The sequence below is a fragment of the Mugil cephalus genome, chromosome 9 (assembly GCF_022458985.1).
Source record: "Mugil cephalus isolate CIBA_MC_2020 chromosome 9, CIBA_Mcephalus_1.1, whole genome shotgun sequence".
Classification (NCBI taxonomy): Eukaryota; Metazoa; Chordata; class Actinopteri; order Mugiliformes; family Mugilidae; genus Mugil; species Mugil cephalus.
In genome coordinates this window covers 5,705,823-5,726,173 of record NC_061778.1, presented here as the reverse complement: position 1 = coordinate 5,726,173, position 20,351 = coordinate 5,705,823, and the positions used below count along the sequence as shown (strand labels likewise).

The window sequence follows — 20,351 nt, the reverse complement described above, 5'->3', positions numbered from 1 at the left end:
GTTGGTCGCTCTCCCTCTGCGACGTGCAGTCGCAGTTGACCTTCTAGTTTTGTCTTAAAAAAAAAAAAAAAAAAAAGCCACCGAATGATTGATCCCGCATTGTGAGCCGGGCAATTAAGGAGCTCGGCTCACACGTTGGTTAAACACATCGTCTCAGCTCTTTGGGATAATTACCCTGTAGTTAGACCTTGAGCTTGAGAAGTAACACCTAGGCAAGGACACAGTGCCGTGTGCAGAGCAGGACTGTGATTCATTGGCATGTATACGGCCGGCTGTATATCTTCAAGGAAGGAGTAATAGGTGGGAGGAGGGGGGTGGGGGATGTAGTGAACATGGGGGGAAAGCGCTGCTGTCTCTTGAGTGGCTGCTAATGTGGTCTCTCCGTGATAACATGGAACACGTGGAAGGCTATTTGTTATTGTTATGTTCTTCCAATGAAAAGCCAATAGCACGTATGTTTTCACGATCAGTACTGACATAAGGCTGCAACGCGTCTCTATAGCACAAAGAGATACAGTCACAAATAATCCTCAATGCAAGTAATGAATATTTATAAAGCTGCAGTAATTAATTGTAATTAATGGCTTTTAACTTGAACATTCTGTGGATATAATAATGAATTATATCACCAGCAACTTCATGTAATTCAACAGAAATATTATGAACACCTCAAAGGCAGAATCACATAATGGCTGCTCCTCTTTGAAGTGGAGAAAAAAAACACTCCACCCTCTCTCCACCATCCAATTCCTTGCTGCTCTGGCATGTCAACTGCGATCCAGAGCTAATCTACCAGCCCAACAGTGGAGTACCTACGAGGAGCCCCGGGGGCCCCCAGGCCCGGCTCCGCTGCCTCATTCGTCTTCAAGACAGGCTACAGGCAGAGACCAGCCTCACTCCCGTCCTGTTGCGCTTGCATATGCAGAGCTACGTGGCGCCGCTGAACCCTGAAGCCTTCATCTGGTCACCAGGTGGGCACTAAAGCAGCTGCCTGTCTCTTCCACCCCCCCGCCCACCCCTCATGCTCTGTTGGTAAGCGTGGATATTAAAATCAGGGAAGATGGCCCTTACCTGCAGGGGGGCTACAAGCTTTCTCAGAGGCAACAAGCAGGTGCGACTGTGCTCACACACTGAGGTGGCGGTTAGCAAATAGCATAGCAGGTTACTTCCGCTATCTGGGCTGTTTTGTTTTTTTGGGGGGGGTTTTTTCCCCCTCGTTCTCACGTCTGCCTCCGGTTTGTTTCTGGAGAAGCTCACACATTTTGTTTGCCGAAACAACATTCAACGTTTTAGTTTTCTTCCTGTTGTATATTTCAGCTCTGTTGACAGCTCGGAGCAAACAGTCAGCCTTGTGGTTATGCAAACGCGTGCACATGGCGCAGGAGCAGCCGAAGATGCGCCTCATCCGTGTGTTTGCTCCCCGTTAAGCAAAGATTTCTGGAAGACAAAGAGCTGTTTGCAAATCATTTGTGCACGTGTTTGCTTGTGTTTTGTCGCACGATGTGCTGTGCGGACTGCAAGTTTGAGGCTCTGCAGTCCGACCTAGCGGCGCGGTGTGACTAAATCTTTACAAGCAGTGGCCTTTGCATGGAGTCCAAACCATATTTCAGTTTAAAATTTAAAACGATATAGTTTTTTTGTAGTCTTGGCTGCATAACCCCTCGCTCAGAAATCCCAAATGGGAGAAACCGAACAAAACCCTGCTGCTACTTTCTGCACAGACTGTGTTTAGTAGAACATTAAAGTTACTCCATACTGCTGGAGACAGACGGCCGGCCTTATGGTGAGTTGTTTACTCTGGCAAGAACATTCTGAAAGTCTTGCAATTGTGGTAAAAGGAATGACATGTTGCTCCTGACAAAGCTGCCACAGGCTGAGCTCTCTGTTTGTTCCTTCTGAGAGGAAGTCAAACACAGCTTCAGCAAACTTCATCCTTTAACACTGCAGTAAAGGAGACAAACGACCTGTTCCAGCTGAGGCCAGATGCAGATTAATCACCACATTAGAATTTACCCAGTTTTAACTGTTTTTTCCTCAGCAGAAAAATAACCCATGAAATGAGACGCTTTGAGATAGCGGCTCATCTTTGCCGATCCCTTCCCTCATCTCTCCCCTCTTCTCACTGCACCAGCACACTGAGCAAAGAATACATTAGAGGGTAATGAAATAAGGGCATTTAAAGAAAGATTTGAATAGAGTGTCAGTCATGGGTAGACGATCGCATTACCAATTGTCCATTGCAGTGACTTTCCTTCCCATTAAGAGGTATTATGAGCTCCTTTAAAATGCAATTAGAGCAGAAATGGGCTCGCGTCCGTGCCGCTGAAATGGTCAAAAGTAACATTTGACTTTGCTATTCTTCCTGTTGTTGTTGGAAATCGGTGTGTGTGTGTGTTTGTCAGTATTTGGAGACTTCATTAGATCATCCCGCACCACGGTTTCCGCGGAGCACATTTGCTGTGCATGAAAGACACTTCCACCTACACTTGGTACCTTTGTGGATACAAATCCTCGAGAAAAAAAAAAAAAGTCTGCTCCAAAACGAGATTCAGATGTTGAAGTCAGAGGGTAAAGATGGTTTTTAGTAAGCCTCTTCCCCTTCTACGCCCTAAACCTCAGCTCTGTTACCTCCGCTCCCCCCCCCTCCTCCTGCCCTTTCAGGGGGCTTCTGAAGGTTGATGGGAGGCTGGGGGGATGGTTGTGGAAAGGAACGGGGCTCTGGAGGCCGCCTGTGGAATCTTTGCATACCACCAGAGAAAGTGGGAGGGTTTCTTCTCCCCCCTCTCCTCATTCTCTTCCCAGCCAGCCAGCATCATAAAGTGTTCTGCAGCAGCTGGTGTCAGGGAGGAAGATGGAGAAAGGGTAGCGACGCCCTGTTATCTCAGTTGCCATCTTCTTTAAATAAAAGCCAGTAAGCAGAGAGGGGTGGGGGGGTGGGAGGTGGTAAGATGTGGCACCCATCCGTACAGCGAATCACCAGATGGAGCAGATCTAAATCAAGTTTTCCCCGCTATAAATACAATGGAAAACAAGCAGACACGGGGAATAATAAGCAGCAGCATATGCTGTGGTCAGCCTCTGCGGGTAGAGAGTGGTTCTGTTCTTCCAAGCTTTGCATTTCTCCTCTGAAATCATCCATGAAAGCACTCAGTTTAGCACGCACCGCAGCAGTAGAAGCCCTGGCGTCAGGATGTGCCAATCAGAAACACTGGCCCAAATTCCCACATTTCCTGTGTTGAGAGAAAACAACGTACGACCAGGGAAAATTAACGCACGCAATAAAACGCTGCGTTCGCCTTTATGGTCTGGCAACCGTTCAATATTACAAGGAGGCTCAGTGTCTCATAGATTTGTAATTAATTGTTGTAAAAGGGGCTAAAACTTGAAAGGCATTGTGAATTTGGGACAGGCGGAGGCGGGCTTTCTTTGTTGGCCCACAAGGATCAATTAAGCCATCAGGAGGAAGAGACAGCAATAAGACTCGTAATGGAAGGTGCCTCTTCCTTGGGGAGCGGTGTTAAATTCATCGTGTTCACACATTCATCACTGGCACATAACAACTTGCAATCAGTCACAGATGTCAGGGGTGTTGCTGACACTTCATCACTCCCTGGATCTTGACACCAGTATCTCTCACTGCATAATGCCTAAAAACGTCTCATCCCGAAAACCGTAGAGCTCTGCAGGAGGATCCCACGTGGACTTGTTGAATTAATTTGTCCTAACATCGCAGCGTGAAGCGTTATGATATTTTTGATTCGTAGATGGAAGGTTGCGAACGCAAATTGGGATAAACTCTTTTATTTCCCTTTGTGCGCCATGGCCCCGGTAGAGTGCTTCCAGTTGAGAGCACCGCGCGAAGTGTGATTGCTGGGTACAATTGTTTCATCGTCACATTATAACACATAGTCCACATGCCTGTCTGGCCAGCAGGGCTGGGTAAATCTATTTGCAGCGGAGCTGGTTTCACACTTCCTTCCACGAGCTGGTTTCGCCCTCACACTGCTGGTACCAAAAGTGGCACAGAGCTGTTTGTCAGAATCAACTAAAGGGCAAAAAAAACAGAAATTACCAACGGGAGATGGTTGACGTTATTGCTCCTGCTAAACAATCACGGGGCAGGCCGACTCCCGAGGTGACGACCTAATGGGAAAGTGTACACGTTGTGCTGCCGAGGTGAATTGCAATAACAGTCCAGCCGTTCAAATGTACTGACCAAAAATACTGCTGCACTGCACCTTGTAATTTCTGTGTTTTGGAATAAATGGTTTGCTCCCACCGCCAGGCCGCAGCTTTCGACTTTGCCCACTGTGGCCTGGCAAGAATTTCAACTATGCTGTAAAAGGCATGACTGACAGAGCTTCCCTTCACTCGTGTGACATTATGAATCCTCCGTGCACGCGACAGGGTGAGCGCACCGCTCTCCTGGCAAACATGGTTCTTTCCATCAAATATTTTTTAGCTGCTTGGTGCTTTCATTTGATGCACGGTGAGCTGTTACTGAATAGTCGTCGTTGTGTTTTTTATTTACAATTCTCGGAAACTATCAAGCAAAACTGGTCAGATATTAGAGCTGCGGATCCATATAGTGGAGGTAGCTTTGTGTACAGAGCTTTACGTCACATCATCAGAACCGCTCCCTGTAGTTCAGCGATTGGTTCGCCAGCTGTCGTCTGTTTGGTAGCATAAGGATGAGGCCTCTGGGGCCTTCGAGCCTTTTAGGTAAGCTGGAAAGCAGAAGATTCTTAACGATGTACAAACTTTTCAGTTTTTCTCATTTTTCTTGGCTATGCAGCTCCCGACAGATGAATATTAACGTGAGCGGGTCTGTGACCCACGAAAACCCTGACGCTACCGTAGGCCAGAGAGAAGGAATACAAGGCCTAGGATACAAACCTGAAATGTGACTGGTTAAAGGAACAGCGTCACCACTGTACTTAAGTCATCTTAAAACGATGTTAAGTCTAAATTGTTTGAATCAAGACTTCAAGTCACCAAGACAAGGTTCTTAACTTTGTTGGAATTTCTTGGACTTTCGATGAGCAGCATGAAGACCCACTTTTAAGTACTTTATTGGATCCCTTGAAGAACGAGCACGGAGCATGGCGTCGCCGGTACAGTCTCGCAGAGTGCTGCCGGTGTTGTTGGTCCTTGCCATATGGTGCTGGTGGAGGAGCCAGCGCCTGGGGAGGTTGCATCCGTATGTTAGCAGGAAATACACAGACACAGCAGTATAGCAACACAACAGAGGAGGAATGCAAGTCTCCTTTCTGCAGCTTGCGCGGCAGGTGTAACACGAGTACACAAGTGCGTGCATGACGGAGAAATGAATGAGGCGGTGACAAAGGAAAAGGTCAAAACTGACCTTCAAACCGATTCTCAAGACGCACATCCGGTTGTTTGCTCTCTTTGACAATTGCTGTCCTTTCATGACACTTTTTTCTTTTTTTCTCCCTCTTCCTGTCTTATTTCACAACTTAACAAAAGAGCTCTGATGAAGTCTGTTTCCCTCTAAAGCGCCACGCACTGAATTCAGCCTCCGCCTCCATCTCATCAGCGACACTGCCGGCTCCTCTGTGCTGTTTGACATTTTCAAGGCGTTTCTGTTCCCGTCTCCGTGTCCACACTTGAAAAGAATGATAGTGGGGCGTTTAGAGGATTGATGAGGGACTAAAAGCCCGAGCGCAATCCGGCCCGAGGAATCTGCGCGTGGCAGTGAATGGGTGGGTGAGTGACCTTTTCGGAACGCCTCAGAGGATTTCGGTGCCATCTGCGCCCTCCGGGTACCACTAATCCTATTGATGCTACACTCAGCAGTAATGGGTACCTTAAACCTTTCCTCTCCTGATCTTAGACACACACACACATCCACTCTGAGAAGAACACACTCTTTCTTTGAAGCAGTTCCCCCTGAAATACATGCGCTATATCCAATCTTGGCATTATTTACGTACTGTTTGTGCCATTTCGGCATAGCATGAGTGCTTCTCCGTATTTAGATTTTTATGAAGGGATTTGTCACAAATAGCTTATAGGAATGCATATTATTACCGTTCAGTAATTCCTGCTGCTGAAATGCAAAGACTAAATCGCTCGCACACAAATTTAATTAACACGCGCGCCGTTTAGACAACACGGAAAGCACTCTGGACTCTGAGGCCAGCGATCTGAGTTCAAATCTCAGTCGAGTCGAAGGGTCACGGGTCCACCCGAGGCTGCAGCCCACTGCTCCTACTGTACACACTAACGTGCGAATGGATGGACGGGGCGAATGCAGAGAAAGAATCGCCCCATGACGGATCAATAAAAAGAATAATTATTATCTGAAATAGGTTTTTCCTTCCCTTTTCAAACCTGCAGCTTGAATGGACTACAGATGCATTTATTGTTGCCGTTCTAGTTGCCGTATCAGTTCCTCTCCATCTCGAAATGCATTCTCCGCCAGCACAGATTCCTCTTTATTCTTTTATATTTTCTCCTGACCCCGTAGGCTGAACTTTGAAGTACTCCCTCCTTCCCTAAATGAAAGTGCGCTGTCTGAGTATGTTTGTTGACTGGCTTGCGCTGTCACGTTCGTGCCTGTGCGTCTGCCATGACTGCGCCTCGGATGAGAGAAGGAGAAAAAAACAATCTCTTCTGAGAGAATACTCCGGTCCCTGCTGAGAGGCAGTCTATTTTGGCTTTGGCTCCGTGACAAAAACTTAACACGCTGCATAAAATCATTCGGTATTGGACAAAGGGGGCGCGAATAACGATTTATGAATTAATTCTGGCATGTGAGCTGAAACATCATTCTTGATGTTGGTGATCCATCCCTGCCGCTCTCTCCGTCTGTGGCAACTTAATTTCCACTCTTGTTGTGACGATCTTTGAGACCGTGCAAAGTGTCAAAAAGGGGTTTAGCAATTTGTTTTGTTTGACACTTGCTTCCGCGGCTTAGTTTCCTGTCAAGGGTGCCGCAGTAGCTGGAGTTTTTCTGCCTCTCGTTTTATGACGCTTCACCTCATCTTCCTCTGCTCTGCATTCCCTTGTGTGGAACCTCCAGCTCCTCTGCCCCGGCTCTGTTTTCCTCTCCTCTTGGTGAGTGAGATACAGTGCATGATCAAAGGCATTCTGCCTCATTGTGGTGCAAAAAAAAAAAGGAAACGGAAGGAAGATATGCTTGAGGATATGGCATAGATTTCTCTCAGAGATGTATGCTGTGGACAGGCGGAAGAGTTCAACCTTCATTCACCTTCTTTTTAGCATTTTATGATAATTACGAACACCTTAAAACTGACTAACAATCCAGAGGCGATGTTAAACCCCAGAGACGCGTTTGTGCCTCAGTTACAACAAAATGCATACATCTTTTTGAATTAATTCTCTTCTCGTAGTTTGTAATAAGAGAGCGGAGGCGATGCATCTCACGTTTGCACCGCACATTAAAGCGTTAACAGCGAGATGAAAGAAACTCACGAGAGTGACAGTCCGGCAGTGAGCGCGAGAGCCCGAGCCAAACTCTACTGGATTTGTGCAGCACGGCTCTATGCATCGCTTGTGATTTATTATTGTGGGGCTCCCATGCACGACAGGTTTTTTGGTGTTTTTTATTAAACTGGCTGAAGTGTGTAAGTGCTTCCCTGAGGAATGATTCATCACCGGGTTGCCTGGACGCAACCAAAAGCTCGCCTCCTCCCTAATGTATGAACCACTGGAGCAGCCGGAAGTGTCCCCCCGGTTTCTGCCGTTCATTCATCTCAGCATTGATTTTAATAGTTGGGGGAGACGGGCGGGAGTTAGGGGGAGGTGAGGGGGTACAACTTTGAGGGATGGATGGTCCGCAGGCTACGAAGTCTGGTCTCGTTTATATTTTCCTATGGCTTACACGAGGAAACACTGTATTACAACGCGGAACAACAACACTCCCTCCTGGGTGATGAATTTTGGGGCGAAAGCCGTCGGGGATATTCGAGCCATGAGTCAGACTTTTACATTTTTTGCATGCTGGCAACAATAGAGTACGTGCAAATAAAGATCTCAACACCAGACCACCTCCTCCCAGCCGCTGTGTGTCTCTGATCATGAGATTGGTAGCGGAGGAAGGACGTGGTGACCTTCAGGTTTGGGGGGGATGGGTTTTTTTTTATTATTTTTTTTTGTCCTCTGTAGGGACTCACCCAGAGGGCTGAACTCCACCTCTCCTCCATTAAGAGTCCTCATGTTCCCAGACACCAGCAATTGTGTCTTAATGAATTCACTGAATATTAATCAGGCATCCTAAGTCCAGGGGGGGCGGGGCAGGGCTTGACACCGGACAAGGTCCTGTATAAATATGCAGAGGAATTTTATTTCCCGCTGTCATCAAATTAATTTTTCAGAGGAGCAAAAATTGTGGGGTTGTTTTCTTCGAGATAAATCTCAAATCTGAATCGTCTGTCGGTTAATACACGTGTTTGTTCTCATCACCGAGTTGTGACAATTCTATTTTGATTCAGCTCGTGTCCTGGGGATAGACTGCAACGGTTTCGTCCTCACTGACTTTATATCACCCCAATTCACTGTGCGTATATGACGCCGCCGAGACCCTGTTTATATAAATCTTTCAGCACCGCTGGCCACAAGTTATATCCCCTAACATTAATCAACACTCAACAGACTCCTAATCTATTATCCGAGTCCTGTTAGCCCCACGGACACACTCTTTATGGCTCAATCAATCAGGCTGACTAGCTCTGAAATGTCCAGTGGTACACTCTCAACAGCCTTTGGCAGGTTTTTCAGTCAGCGTGAGGCTGCCATGGCGGGTTTACAGTAATCAACATTCAGGGAAAAAAAAAAAATAAAAAAATAATAATAAAAAAAAAATCATCCCTGAATAATGAGTTTGCACATGCAGTGGCCTATATGATCTTCAATTCAGCTGTAATTTGCGAACAGGAACAAACCCCCTCAGAGCCAGAGGCACTCAGATTGATTCAATCAGGGCACGTTCTCTGGACGACCTCCTCTGACAGTCAATGGGAGCCTTTGTAGACAAATGACATTACAGAGGCCAACTTCTCTGCCTCATCTCCTTGAGCCCTATAATGACACAGAGCTAATTCTGCTGCGAAATTTCACAGTTTCGTCCCACAAAGCCCATCTCTGATACATCATCAGTGTAGCAGATCCCGAGTTTTATCTCGCATTTTAAGCTTCTGAAGACACGCGTGTCCATGAATACTGATACTGAAGTTTATAATGGATCTTTTGAAAGCTCTGCTCGCACTGAACTAATGTAAACTGAGGCTGGGAAGTAATTTGGGTGATACACACCACCTTCCTAATATTGTGCAGGTCTCCCTTGTTCTTTTTTTCATGTTTTTTTGTTTGTTTGTTTGTTTGCTGCAATCAAGGAGTGTAATTTCTGGAGGGTGGGGCTGCCTGGTCTGGTCATGGTAATGAATGCCAGGTCCAAAAGTTTCCCAGCAGAACAGTGAATTGTCATATTAAGATAGCCTTATTTACTTCTCCTCTCAGTGGGTTTAATGTTGTGGCTGTTTTATGACTTCCTGTTATAACGGTCATAATGTTACGCTTGATCGGTTTATGGCTGCAGTTTAACCCTTCCCACCCAGCTTTCCTAGAACAGGGCGATATCACGACACATCGCTTTCATTTTGAGACTGACCTCTGACCTGAACTCTTTTATATCTGTCATCATTTTCCTTGTTTTATCCTTGCTCGACAAACTTAAACACACAGTTTGTGGAACGTGCTGCTGTGGTCTGATAAGGGAGCAACGAACTCATCCGCGAAGGCTGGCAACATCACAGGCTTAGGGCACGGAGACGGTTGAGTCAGGGAGGAACAGGAGGTCACTGTACAAACTGCCCCCCATCATGGACTCTCCCTCCATCTGAACGTCTTCACAGCACACTGCAGAGACACAGAGGAGCTCACTCTCAACGACTCATTCAGTTTCGCTGTCATGACCCACGCCTCAGGAAATCCATCCTGCAATAACACACTGTCGGCGCCACTGTTAGTTCACTCTGTTATACTACATACTCATATAGATAGGTAGATAGATAACAGAGCTCATTTTCCCCAAGTTGTCTTAAATGCAGCATCAGCTGGATCTCAACCATGCTTTCCAAAACCCACCCCACTTCTGATTGTCTAAGGTTGCTAATATTCTGCATCAACATTTTTTTAATTATATACACATATTATATATGTAGGGAGATACACGCAATACTGGTTAAAAAGTGTTTTGGTCTACCCCATGTTGGGAACCCACTCGTTAGTGTGTACAGTTGGTGTATTTTGGGGGTAAGGTGCATGGGGGACATAAATCAGGGACCTTTTCGCTCTATACAAAAGCAAACATAACTGTCAGAAGTGGGATTCGAACCCACGCCTCCAGGTGAGACTGCGACCTGAACGCAGCTCCTTAGACCACTCGGCCATCTTGACGTCTTGCTAAACAGAAATCAGCAACAATAACAGACACATCTCACTACTACACACTGCGAAACGGTGTAAAAAGTGACACAGAACTGTTCCTCACAATCACCACTCGATAACTGATCCCAAAGTGACTCATTCTCCATTGATGGACATGTCAAAAAATATGCCTATAAACATGCGTACAGTCTCAGCCTATATATTACCGTACAAGGGATTGATACTTATACAACTCAACCGTTTAACTTGCAGTAAAGCTTCAAGTTATGTATAATTTAAGAGCGGTTGCCACTTAAAATGAGAGGTGAGTGCCTTTACAGGCTGCTAGCTGTCTTCTATGACTTCATCCACCTGCATTGCCAAAGATGCCAACACTGAGCTTCAAACACGCTTTTCCTTTTGGGCACCTATGGGTGACGTCATGGAGGCTTCATCCATCATCATACACGGCTAATGGTCTTAAAGCCTTTAATTACAGTGGCTGATTGACGAGTCTTATGAAAAATACTTTGCCGCTGCAGGGTGGATTTAACATATGTGACCGTGAAAATTCACCACCCCCATGACTGCTGGAAGAAACCAGTGGTGCTTAAAGAGCTTTGTTCCTACATCCTATTGCATCTTTTTGTATTCAGATTTTTTTTTTTTTTTTTCTCTGTTACATCTCAGTAAAAGTCGGTTTTGGAGGGACTCAGGGAACTATTGATTTTCATTCGTCCTTGTGCCTCTGCTATGTAATCTGCGCATTCATAGGATCTGCCGACTCTTCCAGCATGAATGCCTGCTGCTTGATTGAAGCCTTGTGCTTGTGGGTGGCAGAAGTGTAATAGAGGTGATAAGTCAGCGTTGTGTGAAGCGTGTAGTAAAAAAAGAGACTTGGCCCGGGCACCATCCTGTTTTAAAAGTTCTCATTTCATTAGGAAAAAACAACATCATGCAGAATCCTACACTGCATTACTAAAGGGAAACTATAGGGGTAAGAAGAAAAGGAAAGCCGTGGATTTATTTCACATAACTATGGGTGTTTTTTTTTGTGTGTTTTCTGTAATTACTCGTATAAACTGCTTCACTTTCAGCCCACCTGCTCGCACTCAAGCCTTTGGGTTTTAATTTGTCGGGGTTCATACTCATCCAGCTGGGTCTATTTCTTTACCTTAAGTGCTTTTGATTGAGTTTGCCTGAGGGCCTTAACTGGCAAACTGTCGACTGTTTATGGAGAAGAACATTTAACGAATGCGCCTGTCAAAACAAAAATCAAGTCATTACGTTCAGCCAGTGCTCCGACCAAAGAAGCTAAAATAATTGCCGGTTTGGGAAAAACCATGTGGTGCTCGTCGTATTTCATCATGCTTTATTGTATTTGACATTTCAACGGCAAACAAGTGTCAGTGTCGTGTCTCCTTTACGTACTTGAGTTCGTTCTAGGGTTTATTTAATTAGCCGTGGGCTCAGAGAACTTCCTAACAGCGTAGAAGACGAGGCCGCGGTCTCATCAGCAACATTTTCCCCAACATAATAACAACATCCGCTTCAGTTTACCTCAGGACGTGGTGGTACAACCCTATCGCAGATGGCATGGCAACATTAAAAAGCATTATGATGGTACATTATCATATAAAATAGAATCAATAGCCCTTTTCCAGACGTCTGTTTGGTTTCGATTTGTGGAATCATCTGGAGTAGAAATAGCTTTTCATCCTTGGGCGGGCAGGATAAACCAGATATTATATGATTATAGGATCACAGCACCAATTCAATATCATACAAAATGTCATGAGCACACACACACAGTCCCACACAACCTGATCTCCAGCTTCTCCAGCGCTCTGGCCTTATTGTATTGCTCACAGATTACTTGACATGTTACCTAATCTGTTCTCGTTTCTGCTGTTCTCCTCCTCGAGGGCTCTCAAATGTCACCATGGCAGCATGTTAGGAAAGAGGAGCCGCTTAAGCTCCATCGCACAGTGTAGCCTTTATCGGTCAATACATAGGAACTTAATAAAGGAAACTTTGACATTTTTAGAAACGCGTCACAAGTGATAACCTCAGACGAGAGTCTCCGAGTCTCTTTGAAAATAGTTTTTGCGCTTCCTTGCATATGAGAAGCTTTAAAAACTAGAATAGAGTAGAAACAAGCTGGCTGTCCAAAATTATTAGCTCAAACAAAAAGTTGGAAACTGTTTGGAAAAGAGCAGGCCCTTTCAAAGAATACTTGGCAGGTGATTTGGCTTCTATCTATCAGATGGTCCTTGCCATCTTTTTGGGAAGATTTTGTGCATAATAGGCTTACGGTGAATTGATGCTACTCGTAGGCTGCGATGTGAAGCTACAAACTGGAGTAGGACGATATGCATGAAATTTTACAAGTAGCACCGTTCCACTGAGGCGCCCATGCAGCAACAAAACCAGCTATTTTTTAAATGAATAATGAAATAAGGCAAACAAGGGTTTCGGTAATGTTTAAACCGCGACTCTGTCACAGCGTGGCTGCGTGTGCTTTGCATTTTGTCCCTCGAAGTGTCAATATAGCATTAGTCATAAGAGGCATCACAGATAAAACTCCTGTAGCTGACAGTTGCAGTTGTTAACAACACGCTGGCTCATCCTCTGAGGCCTTAACCGCAAATTACAGTTTAAAATCTGTACAGACCGGTTACTGTTAGGCAAAACGTTGTTACCACCTTGCTGATATTGTCCCTTGTGCCTCCAAAACAGTGAGGGTGTCCTGTGGTGTCTGGGAACAGGGGCCTCTGTGGATCATCCCACAGATAGTTGATGAGTTTGGGATCTAGTGAATTTGGACCCGGCTTGGTGTAGGCGGGCGGTACATCGTCTACACACAACGTCTACATGAATGCCAGGTCCATGTTATTTTTTTTTCTCCTGGTTTTAATGCTCTGGCTGATCGGAGTGTCATAATCTGTCATGAATGACACAATATTTAACCAAAAAGTGTCACAGAAAACTGCACACACTCCCACCTGCTAGCCACTTGACCGGCACTGGCATCAGTCACTTCCCTGAATAACTCTGGTCTGAATGGATTAATGTTTTCTCAATGTAAAAAAAAAAAAAAAAAAAAAATAGTATTTCTTCTGGAGACTGGCACATTTTCTGCTGTTTTTCTGCTGTTACAACTCTTTACATAAGCCCCATTCTGGTGCTGTTTCAAGGTTGGAATGGGCCTCCCATCCTACTGAGATTTCCGCTCTTAAAGAATTGTTTTTATAATACACCCACACAATGAAATCCTACGAACAGTGACCTGTTAGTTTAGGATATGTTTGTTTGGGGTTTTTTTTCTGCAGAAGGGTAAGGCTGCTTAAATTCAATCCCTGGGGGTAATAAGCTAGCCTGGTGTGTGTCCCAGAAGACGGAGAGAATGCCGTGGGCCGGGACTTTAAACACAGGCTGTGGAGTACTTTGTACACTTGGCAGTGGGAGTGAGTTTTTCCTTGATCCCTGAAGCGTTACATTGTCTTTTGAAAGGAGGCTCTTTGTGTTAGTGGTATGGAGCTGCTCACATGATGAGCCCCAGTACTGTCAGAGAGGCATTCTGATGTGACAGTGTCTGTGCGGAGGATACTAAAAGATTCATTGCATATTTGGATGCCATTAATGTGAATATTACAGCTCAGATCGCAGCGTCTTTTGATCCCCCCAGACGGCCTCGCGTTAGCATGCTAACATCTCATTATAAAGGGTAATTAAGACAGGAGCGTGCTGCTCTAGGTGTATGTACTGTACGCTGACTTGTGGACACGTGGCCTACTGTCATGCCTTTCAGTCAGGCTCTGGCAGCGGGAGGAGGGCGCTTCTCAGACATGACCCAGTTAGAGGAGCAACACTTATAGGACCCTATAAAGTCGATCTTACCCAGAGGAGGATTTTCACACCCTGGGGCTTTGTTGTTCTCATCACTTGACTCGCTTCTGTTTCTTCCTCTTTTGACTCGATTCTAAGATGAATGGAACAGCCACCACTTTTTGCACTGATGCAGTTTTACCCAGTTTTATAACTGAAATATCATGTAAATAAAGCTGGAAAACTGCATCTGGTTCATGCTGGCTTTGATTCCAGCTTATCGTCAACACCCTGCCACCAAACACCACTGATTGTAGGTCATTCAAGTACTTCAAGATATTTCAAAAGCTAATCTTTCCCTTGGATTGTGAAGAAAAAAACTACTAAACTGATACCAGTGCAATTTAGCAGCGGCAAAACTAGAAAGCATCTTTCTGTGACACCAGCACAGACCTCAGTGTTTTCACTATTGCCATGCTTTGGATTCCAACACTAGTTTAGCACATGAGTGACTACATTTACAAGAGAGAGGTAAAAGTATACAATGCATTTTTGAAAAGCTTAAGGAGGAATTTCCCTTGTCGGATTCTGCTGCTGAATTCTTTCCCTTGTTCCCCTCACGTTCTTTTGACTTTGCTGAAAGGAGGGGTGGGGGAATGTCCAATTTGCAATATGAGATCAGGGGAGACATGGCTGGGGTTGCAGGGAAGGCATGGGTTAGTCACTGGAAACAGTGAGACGTAGAGAAAATCTCTGCACCCTTGTGTGAAAATCTGCGCATCCTCCACACACATCCAAGAGGTTTTCTCGTTCGAAAGTTATCCGCATAACCCAGCGCTGCTGCTGAGCTGTAGACCTAATGTTGCTCTGACCACCGCCTAATGAAGCACACGTTAATTCCGCTCTTGTAATTGGTGTGTTTATTAATTACTGGCTGTGGTCGGAAACTGTGTGACAAATGAAGGGTGTGATTGGATAAGGCCTGCTCTTGACAGAACGCCTGTAGCAGAAGCACTGAGACAGATCAATACAACACAAACGGCTCTTTCCAGCCAGGGCTGGTGATGGAGACTGATGGCTGGACTCGGAGAGAGGGGGAGAAGAGTGACACAAGCCAACCCGACAGCACGTGCATCGTCTTCAGCTTATTTTTGGCCTTTTCTTGAGAACTTTGCAATCAGACTTTAATGACTGAAGTAGTCTCATTTTGGCAGCCTCTTGTTTAAGACGGAATTTTTTTGTGCTTGTGACGTAGGTTGAGGCTTTTCAGTCTTTTACAAACTGCGATGGTGGTCCTAAACAGCATTCATTGCACTACACCACAACTTGATGCACTGTGCACCATTATTCATTTGTCCGTTCTGATCACCCCCACCCTCCACGTATGGTGTACCTGCTAAAGTGAAGAAAAAAAAAACAGCAGGTTAAATAGTAGGAAACCTTTGAGCAAATATTCCATTACAAACTTGTATGAAATAAAGGGAATTAGAAATAAAGGTCCCCTTCTAATAAAAGCCTGGTTCCCATAATAGAGGAAGATTCTGAGTAAATAAAGGCCCCGACCACTATTAGAGGAAATATGAAATTGGGCTGTATGTGGAACTAAAATGAGTAAGACACCCGCGCTCTAAACCAAGAGAAGATCACAAATAAACTGACAAACCAAACCGCTACTTAACTGTGCGGTAAAGCTCTATAATTCAGATCAGTCTGTCATCAGTAAGTCCCAGAGGGTAAGTGACGTTCAGCATGCAAGAGTCTAACGAAAAAAAAAAAGGAACAATGCACCAATATATCACAAAACAGATGGTGGATGCCGCACAAATACAGCAATGCATGAACATGACTCAATGGTTTGGTATAAAAGACCATTTGTGTGCGTCTGACCTTTCCTTGGGCCGGCGGTAGCAAAGTGGGAAATGCGTCACGGAGATGATGGTCATACTCCGTATGAATAGTCAGAGATTTGTTTTGTCGCAGAGCTCCGATCTCACTGGCCCGGTCAGAGATACAGTTTCCCGTGTTTGATATTCAAGACGGGAAGAAGACGAATCGCGGGGAAACAGAAAACCCAAGGAAAGACTGTAGACACATAAAACAAAAGCAATAACAGTAACTGAATACCAGGGCAACACTGACAAACTATGGAATAAATCTGGACATGCACCCACATGTCAACTCATTAGGTACACTACTACGGAATTTTGTTATGACACATGTTTCTATTATTTTGTCATTTGGCTTTAAAAGCACCACAAACTAAACCCAACATGTTCATACAGTTGAATTATAAACATAACTAAAACTAAACATTAAAATAAGGATAATTAAGATTTAGTGCATTTCTTTTACACTGGAGTGCATTACGTTTCACATAGTGTACTTAATGTTTCGGCGAGTGAGTGTAGCATCTTTGTAAACGTGCAGAAAACCAGTGAGTGAAGCCAAGCTTCGTGGCAGTCATTGCAAGAATTCATATGCTTCACCGTGCACATCGCATATCACACATACTCTTTTTAAAAAATAATAATAAAAAAATCCCTCCCCTCTCCTCTCTTCATCCCCCTCATTCTCCATCTCGCCATCTCCCACTGCATGCTTCAAACTGAATCTCCAGATCCAAACCCCAACCCCCCCTTCCTCCAGCTTCGTATTAAAAAAAATAAATAAATAAAAAAATGTGGCTTTGCCAGAGAAAAACGCTCACGGAGGAGTTAGCCCCGCTGAAAGCGCGTTTGCAACAAGAGGGAAATGGAAAGGCGATAAGAAAAGCTGGCGCGTGCGTGGATGTGTGCCCTGTGTTTCAAGTGAAAGGGGGGGGGAAGCTTGCCTCGGCATGCAGGGGTGGTTTCTGCGAGCAGATTAGTCGCACGGGATGTTTAGGCTGGTGTGACACTGGGAACCTGTGGCCGCTCCTGATTACAGATAAGTGAAGCAGGAGGGAATGAGGTCAGCCACACATTAACATCTCAACATTATCATACTAAGTCACTTACTTGTTTTACGAATGCCATCGGTTATTGGAGCGTTTATCGATCATAGTAGCTTTCATTCATTGCATTGTTTCACTTTCTTTTTGTCTTGAGTGAGGAGAAGGAGACTGAAGGGCATTTAAAGATGCCTTTTTTTTTTGGCATTGCACCGGCCTGCCTTCACAGGTCGCTCTTACATTTCCCTGCCTCTTTTGGATGATCCTCCGAGCCCAAAAGGGAATGTCTTACATTAAGCCAGCTCATTCAGGCACATCCCAACTCCAATTCCCTGCCCAGCTAAATTCTCTGCAGCTTTAGCAGCAGCTTTTTTTTTTCTTCCCCCCCTTGTCCTCTTTGGCCTCTTGAATGATAACCTTGAATGGTATTGTCTCGGGGCACGAAGGAGGGCAAAGAAATTCCTCGGGCCCTGACAGAGAGCAGGAAGGCTTGACAAAAGGCATCAGCACTCCCTAAATCAAAGAATGTGGGGGGATATGAAAAGGGGGCAGTTGTTCATTCAGGTAAAAAGCGTTGACAGAAAGGAAAAAAAAAAAAAAAGAGTGGGGGGGGGGGGGACAATTGCTCAGCCCCGATGGAATAAAACACTCCTCAGTGTGCTCTTTAAAGCAGCGCATTTTTAAAAGTGAGCTCAACTGCGATGATGAAATCCGAGGCAAGGAGGAGGCAGGGGGACGGGCGCTATATTAGAGCAGATTTTATGGATTGAACAATGATACGTGGGACCGATTGCATTTGGCTAAGTCCATTCAACGCAACTCTTTGCCCAGTTCATGTGAGAGCCCTTTCAGAGAAGCCATTAGGGCCTGGGATAGTCGTTCTGATAATGAGCACGCAGAGAGATCAATTGAAACTCAATCTGTGAAATGTTTCCTGGCCTCTAATATTCTGCGCCGCGCGGCTTTATCTCCGACTCCTTTCCTCTTCCTGCTCACCTCCTCCAACGCCAAAGACCATCGAGCATCATCCGGTTGTCATAGAAACTAAAACAACACTCCGAAATGGGCTTTTTGTTGTGGTTTTTTGTTTTGTTTTGTTTTTTTGCAAGCACCGGCTATAGGCAAAAGGCGCAAACAAACACACCTCCCAGGTTTGTGTCGGCAGGACCTTTCAAGATCTCCCATAAAGCTGAGGGCATCTTCAAGTTTGACCCGAGGTGTTGATTGATGCTGCAGAAGGAGAACTAGTTATTTGGATTCTTTGGCGCACACACACACACACACACACACAGAGCGCCTGGAAGCTGGCAGATTTCTCACATTTATCATATTTTCTGGCTGTCTGTTGTGCAGTGTCACAGAGTTGCCGCATAGCTTCTGAACAAGCCTTCTGGTGAAACCCACCAGCCATCCTCGTGTCTGCTCGGTGCAATCCTGCAGACTGCCATCTGCTCGGAGCGAAATGAACTTCTTAATGTCGTCTGAAAGGAGAGATTTCCTCTCTGTGCTTTTGGGGAGAAATATGAAATTCACAGCATCGGTAAGAGCTAAAATTAATCTGAAGAACTCCACAGTGCAACGCAACTTTCCAGGCGGTGAGAAGCTGGGTGTTGTTGTAATGTTGTCAGTTAGAGTGAAGCCATTTTTTTTTTTTCCCTCCAGTTGAACTCAATCCAAGCCCACGGATTTAAAGCCACATAAAACAATAAGTGCGTTTATGCGCTCTGTGATAGGAGGTCACGAGAATGCTCCGCGGCACTTTGAGAGGTCAGAAGTCAAAAAGGAGAAGCGCCGCTGCAGCTGACAACCACATGCTAAAAGACACAAACATGTTTGTGCCGATGGATACGTATCCGTGTCAGTTTAAGATAGAAGAAGGACGGGAAGTATCCGCCTACAGCAGCGTGCATGCAGAATCAGAGCCTGGGGTAGTTTCCCTCTCAACTTCTCTTAAACAGCTTGGCTCATAAACATTATGAGAAAGAAGGTTTTTTTTTTTTTTTCATTCTTGGTAATCTCTTTCCCAGCATCCCAGTCACCAGCCTCCCTACCTTTGGTTTCCAATAACCCACATAGTGACTGTGGAGGATGGGATTTGATGGAATTAACCATCCCCGGGTAAATAAATAAATAAATGAGTGAAATAAATAAAGGGTAAAAGAGAACGGCGGGACCACTCATGATGCATATTACATTCGGCTTTTTGTTCCCGCACTCCCACGGCGCATCTGCCTTAATGGCGGCGGCGTCGTAACCCGTGAACGCTCGCACCGACTTCACTCGACACGGCGTCGCAGACTCAATGAGGTTCGCCCCCAAAAACAATAGAAAACTGTGACAGCTGACAGGAAAACCTTTGATTTTTTATTTATTTATTTCTTTTTTTTTGTGCGTGTGTGGTTACACAATAGAAGTCGTCTCTTTGTTGTGGAAATAATTCTTCCTCTGCCTGTAGTCAATTTCAAGCTGTCATCATCATAATCTGACCTGATGTGGAAACTGCGCTCTGAAGTCATGTCTTTTTTTTTTTTTTTTCCCTCATTCTTCTCTCTGGCATGCGGGTTTTAGCAATTGCGTTAATCAAAGTGTGATTGAGAATCCCCATGAAGCTTGATTTTTCCAAATGGAAATATTACACTTTGGCTGGGTATAATAACAATGTCTTTGGGAAACAAAGACACATCTTGCCTATTTTTTTTCTTCTTCGTGTTTTTCTTCTTCCATTTCGCTGCAAGGAAATTCAATTTGATTACATGCTGCTGCATCTCTGCATTACACCACACTTGAAAGGGAATTTTTGATTTTGTTAAATATTAATCATGAATACATTACCACGCTGGCATGCTTTACAGTCTTTACTGTTACAAATTTGAATCTAAACACGCTCAATAACATTATGTAACCGAGGGTATTTAAAGGTATTTGCTCCTGAATGGGTATCTCGGTTTGTGTTTCCTGTTCACCAGGCGTCCGCGGTGACTGCGTGAACAGGGATTTTACATCAGACGCTGCTGTTTTTATTCTTACTCTGCTCTGAGATTGTAATTTTAGGTTTCTGTGGCACAAACTCATCTGAAGTTCTCTTAAAGGTCTGAGGGAGAAACGGTTGAGTTGGTAGGTATATGAAAATCCCCCGGATCCCCTCTGATCCTGAGCTGTAATGACACATGCTTGGTCAAAGCCT

At 45.0% G+C, this 20,351-nt stretch overlaps 1 protein-coding gene and 1 non-coding gene across 2 annotated transcripts in view; one reads left to right on the top strand and one right to left on the bottom strand.

Moving 5' to 3' along the window:
- The window catches only part of LOC125013493 (LHFPL tetraspan subfamily member 6 protein), a 46,721-nt gene that overhangs the window by 19,529 nt on the left and 6,841 nt on the right, over positions 1–20,351 (top strand). The window lies entirely within an intron of this gene.
- Positions 10,358–10,440, bottom strand: trnal-cag. The gene has a single exon. It is a non-coding gene; the product is annotated as a tRNA-Leu (tRNA).